General features: G+C 34.1%; 1 long non-coding RNA gene across 1 annotated transcript in view; it reads right to left on the bottom strand.

Moving 5' to 3' along the window:
* LOC307149855 overlaps positions 1–4,095 on the bottom strand; it is a 7,504-nt gene extending 3,409 nt beyond the window's left edge. Inside the window, exon 1 of the long non-coding RNA XR_013819630.1 lies at positions 4,033–4,095. This is a non-coding gene — a long non-coding RNA (uncharacterized lncRNA). The remainder of the gene's footprint in view (positions 1–4,032) is intronic.
* Between the last annotated feature and the right edge of the window lie 5,905 nt (positions 4,096–10,000).

Genomic DNA, 10,000 nt, shown 5'->3' with positions numbered 1-10,000 from the left:
AATACCTGTTTACATCCTGTTTTTCGGTTGAAGTCTAAAGTAGTCGATTGCAGAGTTCACACGCATAGGTTTAATACTTATGATCACGCGCGTGAACTCGGCAATCGACTACTTTGGACTTCAACCGAAAAACAGGATGTAAACAAAGGTATTTGCGCTGGCTTAAATAACATCATTTTTATACATTTCTTTCACATCTACTGCAGTCAGATTCACTCGTGTTCACTCAGAAGGAATCACTCACATGACCTGTGCACTTGTAATGACACATCAAGGATGTTAAGAGGCTAAAAGCAGGTTTAGTACTTGCCCCATTGAAGTCAACAGGGTGCAAATTTTAAAAATAGAATAACTCGGTGTAGGCAACACCGATTTTTGTCGTTGTTCTCTGTATTGACAGCACTCCAAATTTACAAAAAAATGAGCTCAATGTTAAAATTGACCGGAGTTCTCCTTTAACGCCTCGAAGCTTCTGTATATGAACACTGAAGTAGTTCTTCTCTTGTAAGAGTGTGTTATTAAAGTGTGTTAAACTTCAGCACTGGCTCTACTTTAACTCTGCTCGAGTACGGGATGAAGAAGATCCTCCAGAAACTCACACACTGACTCAGAGTGTCTTCAGTGGATTCACAAGTCATGGAATAATTCCTCAATGCCGTCATCATCATCATCATCTTCATCATCATCATCATCATCATCTTCATCATCTTCATCTGTTTGCTGTAAACCCAGTTCTGTGGTTTTCATTCCGCTGAGTGTACGGGTTCAGTTCCTGTGCTGATGACTCAACACTCCTGAACGCACGTGAATGTCGGGAAAACTACAGATATATTCAAAAGAAATGAGAAATTATAGAACATGATCTGTTTTGCAGGGCCTTTTAAGAGCATCTTTTCATAACATTTAAATGTTTATCATTTCATTGACACACAAAAACTCATTTTCATTACAGTGACGCAGAGAAAAAATGCATATGTATTTAAGTTTGCATTATTTTAGAAATATATTGTATTTATACATCATGGTAGTGTTTGTTGTACTGCATTTAATTTATGCTGATGTAATGGATGGATATTTGGACATTGGATTAGTTATATTACAGTTAGGAGTATTTTTATTATTTATTTTTTGTCTTGCATTAATGAGAACTGAGAGGTATGTGCATAAAATTGTCTTGAAAATAATGTCCTAATGAAAAAAGGGTCAATTTTTTTATATAATTTATTAGTTTTAATATACATTTGTTATATTAAAATAAATTATAAAACACTTTTTTTTTAAAGATTAAAATATTTATATTGAAAAAATATATATATATAAAATATTTGTTCTAAAATTATAAATTAAATTTTATGAAAATTATATATATATATATATATAATTATATATATATATATATAATTATATAAAATTGAAATGAAAAATAATATATATCAAATTATATATAAATGAAATGAAACTAAATTTATTAATAAAAAATAAACCTATACAATTATATTAATTTCTTTTAAGTCTCTGGAAGTCTCTATTTTACAATATATTCACATAATATTTCACAATATTGCTGTTTTTATTGTGTTTTTGATCAAATAAATGAGCAGGAGAGACTTTATATATATATATATATATATATATATGTATATCCATAAGTGTATATATATGTATAAGTAATTATATATTTGACCCTGGATCACAAAACCAGTCACAAGTCGCACGGGTATATTTGTGGCAATAGCCAACAATACATTATCGATTTTTAAGTTATGCCAAAAATCATTAGGCTATTAAGTAAAGATCATGTTCCATGAAGATATTTTGTAAATTTGTAAATGAGTGAATGCAGCACAATCGCAAACATAAATGCACAACTTTAAAGGAGATTTTCTCAATGTTTCGATTTTTTTGCATCTTCAGATTCCAGATGTTCAATAGTTGTCTCTCGGCCAAATATTGTCCTATCCTAACAAACATACATCACTGGAAAGCTTATTTATTCAGCTTTGTATAAATGTATAAATCTCAATTTAAAAAAGCTGACCCATGTGACTGGTTTTGTGGTCCAGGGTCACATATTTCAAATACAATAAAGTATACTTTTTTTCACTAGGGTCTCACACAGCCCCATCCCCCAAAGCTCATAAATCCCGGGATTCTCCTCGACTCGGGATCAGATGTTAACAAAACCAAACTGAGTAAATATTTGCCCTTCGAGACGTTTAGAGCGACAGGAACTCCAGGGAAGCCTCATGAAACTCAGGACAGATATATGTGTGTGTGTGTGTGTGTGTGTGTGTGTGTGTGTGTGTGTGTGTGTGTGTGTGTGTGTGTGTGTGTGTGTCTGTCTGTGCTGAACATCTACCAACATGCTCTGTAAAAAAATGTTTTGCTGCAATTAGTTATGACAACATAAAATTAGTTGGAATTACTTAGATATCCAACTAAACTAAACTTAAGTTAACTGAACTTAATATTTTAGTTAAGTTCACAATATTTTGTGTGGTGTGTGTGTGTGTGTGTGTGTGTGTGTGTGTGTGTGTGTGTGTGTGTGTGTTCAAGTGTGTTATAATTGATACCTTCCTAAACACACACACACACACACAGGGATTTACATAGGAAAAAACACTTCCTGATGAAGGTCAATGTGTGTGTGTGTGTGTGTGTGTGTGTGTGTGTGTGTGTGTGTGTTCAAGTGTGTGGTTTGTGTGTGTGTGTGTGTGTGTTATAATTGATACCTTCCTAAACACACACACACACACACACACACACACACACACACACACACACACAGGGATTTACATAGGAAAAAACACTTCCTGATGAAGGTCAATGTGTGTGTGTGTGTGTGTGTGTGTGTGTATTTGACAGAACCTCCCTTTTGGAAAATATATCTTAACTGTGAAATGGATAAATAAAGTACTTATTTTTAGAGCTGTGATTAAACATTGAGCTCGTCATTATAATCCAGTTTATGATATAATTCAGATTTAAAGATCTTCTCACTTTAGTCCGAGAACTGAGTCATGATGAACCGCGACATCAACAGACGATGACCGTGTTTGACTATGATTCACTTACATCACACACACACACACACACATGTCTGGTGCACTATCTTTGTGAGGACTCTCCATAGACGTAATGGTTTTTATACTGTACAAACTGTATATTCTATCCCCTTACACTGCCCCTATCCCTAAACCTGCCCATCACACACACACACTGCCCCTATCCCTAAACCTGCCCATCACAGGAGACATTCTGCATTTTTACATTTTCAAAAAAACTAATTCTGTATGATTTATAAGCTTTTGTACCCATGGAGACCTCAGTTTAGGTCCCCACGGTGACACGAGTCCCCATGAGTCTGTGTGCATTCAGGTTTAAGTCCCCACCGGTGTAGAAAAACATGTCCACACACACACACACACACACACACACACACACACACACACACACACTCTCTCTCTCTCTGTCTCTCACACACACTCTTTTTCCTTTACAGTGGAGGTCAAACATTAGATGTCCTGATAAAGTGAGTCGTTAGTGAAATGTAGGTCTGATTATGTCTGTAAACTCACACTCATAAACAGTTCTGAATATTTAATATTATATTAATATTAGTTATATCAGCTGATAGTAATGTGATGAAACCCTTAAAGTTGTGTGTGTGTGTGTGTGTGTGTGTGTGTGTGTGTGTGTGTGTGTGTGTGTTCAGTGATGATGGTCACACACTGTTCAGAAACTGAAGAAAACATGACACTTGTGTGTGACATCTGTGGAAAGTGTGTTTGGATCAGAACATTTTGTGCTCACAGACCAGAAGATCTGTGTGTGTGTGTGTGTGTGTGTGTGTGTGTGTGTAGAACACAGAAACAGAACTGTGAAAACATATAATGCAATGATGATTGAGAGATGAACAAATAAACCTTCCTCAAAAAGCCTGATGATCATATTTGATAATCGTGATTTTTCATAAAAATGAAAAAAATAAAAATAAAAAGCGATATCTGAGCCATGTAAATGTGTGTTTACCGTGGTGAAGATTACAGTAAACCATGTTTCTTCTTCTCAGATGATCCTGAGGTCTGGCTGATGATCTCAGTGTGTGAGTGGCTCCCTCTGCTGGTGTCAAAGGGGAACAGCAGTGTGTGTCCATTATTAGGATTAAAAGCACAACTATACATTTAGAGGTTTTATTTCTACTGAAAACAGACACTGTATCACGGTTTCCACAGAAATATGACTGTTTTCAACACTGATAATAATCATAAATGTTTCTTGAGCATCAGATCCTCATATTAGAGTGATTTCTGAAGGATCATGTGACACTGAAGACTGGAGTAATGATGCTGAACATTCAGCTTTGATCACAGGAATAAATTACACTTTACTGTATATTCACATAGAGAACAGATGATTTACATTACAATAATATTTCACTGTTTTTAATGTATTTTTGATCAAATAAATGCAGCTTTTGTGAGCAGAAAAATGAAATAAAAACACCTGTTTTAAAATATAATGACCATTTCTCAGTAATGAAGTCAAACATTAGTACAGATCATTTGATTTTGGGAGAATCTGATGAGAAATATGAGTCATATTGAGCTGTCTGACTTTAGTTGCAGACAGACTTTGATATTTCTATAAATCAGAGCACAGTTTATGTTCATATGTTCATGACTCTCATCAGGCGTTATGGTTTCAGCAGAGGTGATCCTGAGAAACATGTTTTGGAAAGATTTGAGCTTAATATTTCATATACTTGTGAATTTTGTGCATGAGAAAAAGAGAAAAGAAAACAGAAATTTACTTATTTTGGTTATTAATTTACTTATTAAATTTAAGATTATTTTGGAAAGATTTTGAAACCTTTATTAATAAACTGAATTGTATGATAGAAATATGTGTATTTGATGTGCTTTTTTAATACTCACAATGACAATTTGGAATGTAAAGAACAACATAATAGTTCATTTTATTATTATTATTATTATTATTCTTTTTTATTAGGAAAATACCATAAACATAAAAAGACGTGGGCTCAATGCAAACCTAATTTTCACATTTTAAAAAATGACTTTAAATGATATGTGTATAATTATTTATAATTAAATTATAATTATTAAAATTATGGCTCTTACAATATGTAAATCTTTTGGAACAAACAAAAAAGCGCTGAAAACATGATATGCTTTGAAAGCAATGGATTTTGTGTAATTTTTCTGTTTTTATTTTTTCTTTCTGTTTTATTTTTTTCATTTCCTGGCAGCTAATGTTGCTGTAATAATGTGAATATGTAATACCTCTTGTTCACATAATCAGAATAAGTTCCTCTTGCAGCATCTCTTCTCTTCTCTGATGATGTGGGTGGGGCTTTAACCTGTCACTCACATGAGATCAGCCAATAGCAAACCACAACCATCCAATCACTTCCCACAGACACAATCAAGCCCCGCCCACATCTGTTCTTGTTCCTGAAGCGTTTCACTCGATATACGGAATAACAGAAGAGACAAGAGCGTAACTTCACTTTCATGATGACTTTGACTTACTGTATAGTTTCATGTCTCACATCTCAGCGACTTAAGCTGGTGTTTTCAGCAGGAAATTCAGTTCAAACATTTGAAGTAAACGCTGATCTGTGTGTCTGAACAGTGTGAGCTCGAGAGGGTCGCTGTACTGGAGTAAATGCTGTGAATGTAAAGACTCAGCAGGTTTAGCTGTAGTGCCATTAGTGTCCATTACTTCACTCTTCTCAGTTTATTTACTCCTCGCTTTGTGTTTCAAATGTGTATGTCAGATATTTGTTGAAATAAATCATTATGCGCACTATTCATTTTCTTTGGATTAGAGTGATTTGTGAAGGATCATGTGACACTGAAGACTGGAGTAATGATGCTGAACATTCAGCTTTGATCACAGGAATAAATTACACTTTACTGTATATTCACATAGAGAACAGATGATTTACATTGCAATAATATTTCACATTTTTACAGTATTTTTGTTCTAATAAATGCTGCTTTGTTGAGCAGAAGAGACTTAAATCTTAATTATTCTAAAAATTTGACCATCTAAAAAAATAAGCGAGTCTCATAGTAAGTCTAACTTATATTTCACATAATAAACAAAGAAGATTGTGATATTATTTTTCACTAAATACATAAGCACATTTTACCCAAATTGTCATTACTGTAATGCACAGATATTTTCTTGTCAGTGTGTTTCAGCAATATCAGAATACACAAACTCTAACTGATCCTTAAAATAGGCTTCATTTTCTTTATTAAAAATACATTATTTGATTTGATTTTGGGGGTGAAATATGATGTTCAGGTTCCCCGAGCTTCAGCCATATAAAGGCATCTAACCTCAATCAGTGTATTTTGGTATATCCCAATGTTACATTTATGAGTTTATATTTATAGGTAGAATGTAGGCCACACTATTAATTTTCTCTCCAAAATAATGGCATCTGATATTCCGGGTGTCCCGCGGGAGCTGAATGAGGACAGTCTCTCAAACCCGCAGGAATAGCGGAAATATGTCACCGATTTATGGCTCTTCTAAAGCTGGAAACAGAGACTTTGTGCATCAGCCAAATTAAAATCACATGCGAGGTTAATTGGATCCTCCGGTGTCAGAAAATAGACAAGAGCGAGTGTGTTCAGCTTTACTCAACACATGCTCAGAGAATCAGTGTTTCCCTGAGAGGAACATTTGTTCTCGCGATTACAGAAACACAGAGAATCGGTTCGAAATAAACATGTCACTCTCACAGAGAGAGATCGATGCAGTTCAAGTACTGCAAAAAACACTTTCCTCCTCAGTATTTTTGTCTTGTTCTCCAGTACACATATCTAAACAGTGTAAAAGGTGCGGTATGTGAGTTAGTTTAGTTATCACAACGAGCGAGGAAGTTTAACACGGAGCCGCTAAATCTCTAGCAGTGATGGGAGAAGCGAAGATTCGAATCAATTGAATCAATTCGTAAAATGATTCGCTGGTTCGAAGCTTTCGAAGCGTCACACACTGATGACCTCCTGCTGGTCAGAACAGCGTCAATGCAACACAAACTCAGGCCAAACATGCATAAAAACAGCTTTTTAAAATCCATCGCAAATGTTTTATTTTAGTAAAATCGATGTAAAAAATGTTTTATTTAATGCAATTAACTAATCTAAGATTAAAAATGAATTCTCTGTATAATAAATGTTCTTTGATCCATTTAAATAGCTTGTTATGTTAGTTCCATGCATGGCTCAGCTAAACCGGCCAATTAAGAGATGATTCAATTCACATGTATCTGTATAGCGCTTTTCACAATACACACATCGTTTCAGAGCAGCTTTACAGAAAATGCATGTCTACATTACAATTTACAGTGATCTGTTATCAGAGGAAACTAAGTTATGTATTTCAGAAATGTACATTTAATTAATACATTTTTCGCTAACTGTGATTTTGAATATGCATATTCAAAATCACAGTTAGCGAAAAATTTATTAATTTAAACAATGTAATAATTAAAGGCAGAAACAATGAGTTCATTGAAGTAATGAATACTTGTTTGTTAACAAATGATTATGACAGTTAGAAAATTGTTATAAATATACTAATGTTTCATTAAAATGTCTACAAATGTATAAAACTGATCAGAGATCAGGTAAAAAATTGTCCTGAATAAAAAATCAGGTTTAAAATTTACAACAAAATATCTGAGTTACTTTTTTAAATAAGTAACGCAAGTTCCCATTTACTGACTGACAGCTCTCCTGTCCACATGTTGAGACAAACCGAAGTGCAGAGGCATGTGTGTGTGTGTGTGTGTGTGTGTGTGTGTGTGTGTGAACATGATGGTTATTGTAGTTCTAGACTAAATAAGAGTGTGCATTTACTCATCTCACTTGCTCAAAAAAAGATTCAATATTCCTCAAAATAAATAAAACCAGTGAAATGCAGAATTAGAATACTTTGCAAAAACTTCCAATAACTAAATATGTTAAATAAAACATACATTTTTATGGATTTAATCTCACTTTATTGATCAATCCGCGTGAATGTGCATTTCCTGCAGCCTGAGGATTATTATTTCACTTTTGGTGTAAAAGGATTTTTACATTTGCCCAAAAATAGATCTTTTTTTGTTATAAAAAATATATATATAATAAAAAAAATATAATAATAATAATATAATAATAAAACAAAAATATAGGTGAAAAAAATATAACGCAAAAGTAACGTAACGCATTACTTTTCTAAAAATGTAACTAAGTAACGTAATTACTTTTTAAGTGAGTAACGCAATATTGTAATGCATTACTTTTCAAAGTAACTCTCCCCAACACTGCTCATGTGTGTCTCTCACAGAGTTCACTGTAAAGCATTATCTATCATGAAGATCATGTCATTATGGCTGTTGTGCTGGAGTTTATTCTCAAGGAAATATCGTGTTTATAAAACTACAGTAACGTCTGTCAGCTTGAGATCCTTTACGTCTAAACTGGTTATAGATATTGGTTAAGGTTATAGGTTATCTGAAGAATAGCATGAATGTTTATGAGCAGTTTGACAATCATATTCATCCGCTCAGAGCCGAAGCACAACCACAACAATGTTCTTCCACAAATGCATGCAGTTTTGTGTTTTAACCACTAGAGGGACCAAAGTTACTCTGTTCCTCAAATGTAAACTATAGTTAAGAATGATATTTGCACTGGAAAACAAGACAGAAATAGTATTATTTTTTAATTATGTATTTATTTTTGCAGTGAGGTGACCAGTGGCATCTATTATATTATGTTTTTATTGATCTTATTGTGAATGATTGATCAGTGTAATTATTCGGTAACACTTTACAATATGGTTTATTAGTTAAAATTAGTTAACTACCTTATAGTTAACATGAACTAAGAATGAACAATACTTCTACAGCATTTATTAATCTTAGCTAATATTAATTTCAACATTTACTAATACATTATTAAAATCAAAGGTTGTATTTGTTAACATTAGTTAATGCACTGTGAACTAAACAAACATGATTAACTAACATTAACAAAGATTAATAAATACGTTTTGTTCATTGTTAGTTCATGAGTTAAAAAATTAAAGTTATCTAATGAACCTTATTGTAAAGTGTTACCAATTATTTTTATAATCATAACCTTTCCTCTTCCTCTTATTCGTCATGTCTTCACATCGTCTTTCTGACTCCATTGGCAGATATTTGTTCTTGTTTTAAGCACAAACTCACTTCATTTTGATGCATTTTTTCATATAACAAGACTTCATATCTTCAGTCATTTTGCTTCTTCTCCAGTAAATGTATATTGATTTAAGAATGTTTACGTATTTTTTTCTGGAAACCAGGACAAACACTGAGGAAGAAGTGCAGAGAACAGTGACTCGAAAGCCTCTTCCCACGTTCCTCCAGTTGTGACTCAGATCTGCAAGTGAAAGTGTTTATTATGGTTTCAGAAGGGCTGAATCAGAGTGAGAAAACACTTGCTGCTGATTTCCAGGTTTTTCTATTTTTGGCCGGTTAAATATGATCGGCCCTGCGAGAAGGGTGAAAGTTCACATTTTTTCCTCCCAGACTGGAATTCCTACATCAGTTTTTCCATTACTCAAGCAGATGTGGGCGTGGCCTAAGCCGGCCCTGAGCCAATGGACGCGGAGCGGACGAGCGCACGCATGCGCAGTTCCCTCCTCCCCGCTCGGTGTATTTTCACACACACACTAGGAAGGCTAAAATAAACTCTTTCTCTATTATCTGACTCCCTCCCTCCGTGTGTTTCTCTCTGGGATATCCTGCTGTGGTGGCGGTGTAGTATTTACAGTGGATGAACACGTTACCTGGGAATGTTATCAGTGTGTAAACAGAGACAAACCCCTCAACCGACTGTGTTTTACTTACATTTCCACTGACTCACGTGTGTTTGGTTCTGCTCTGTGATCGTGACGACAAAAGTTCACCAGAGAAGCTTCGTGCAAT

This window comes from Squalius cephalus, assembly GCF_949319135.1.
Source record: "Squalius cephalus genome assembly, chromosome: 21".
Classification (NCBI taxonomy): Eukaryota; Metazoa; Chordata; class Actinopteri; order Cypriniformes; family Leuciscidae; genus Squalius; species Squalius cephalus.
This window is presented reverse-complemented; position numbering and strand designations above follow the sequence as displayed.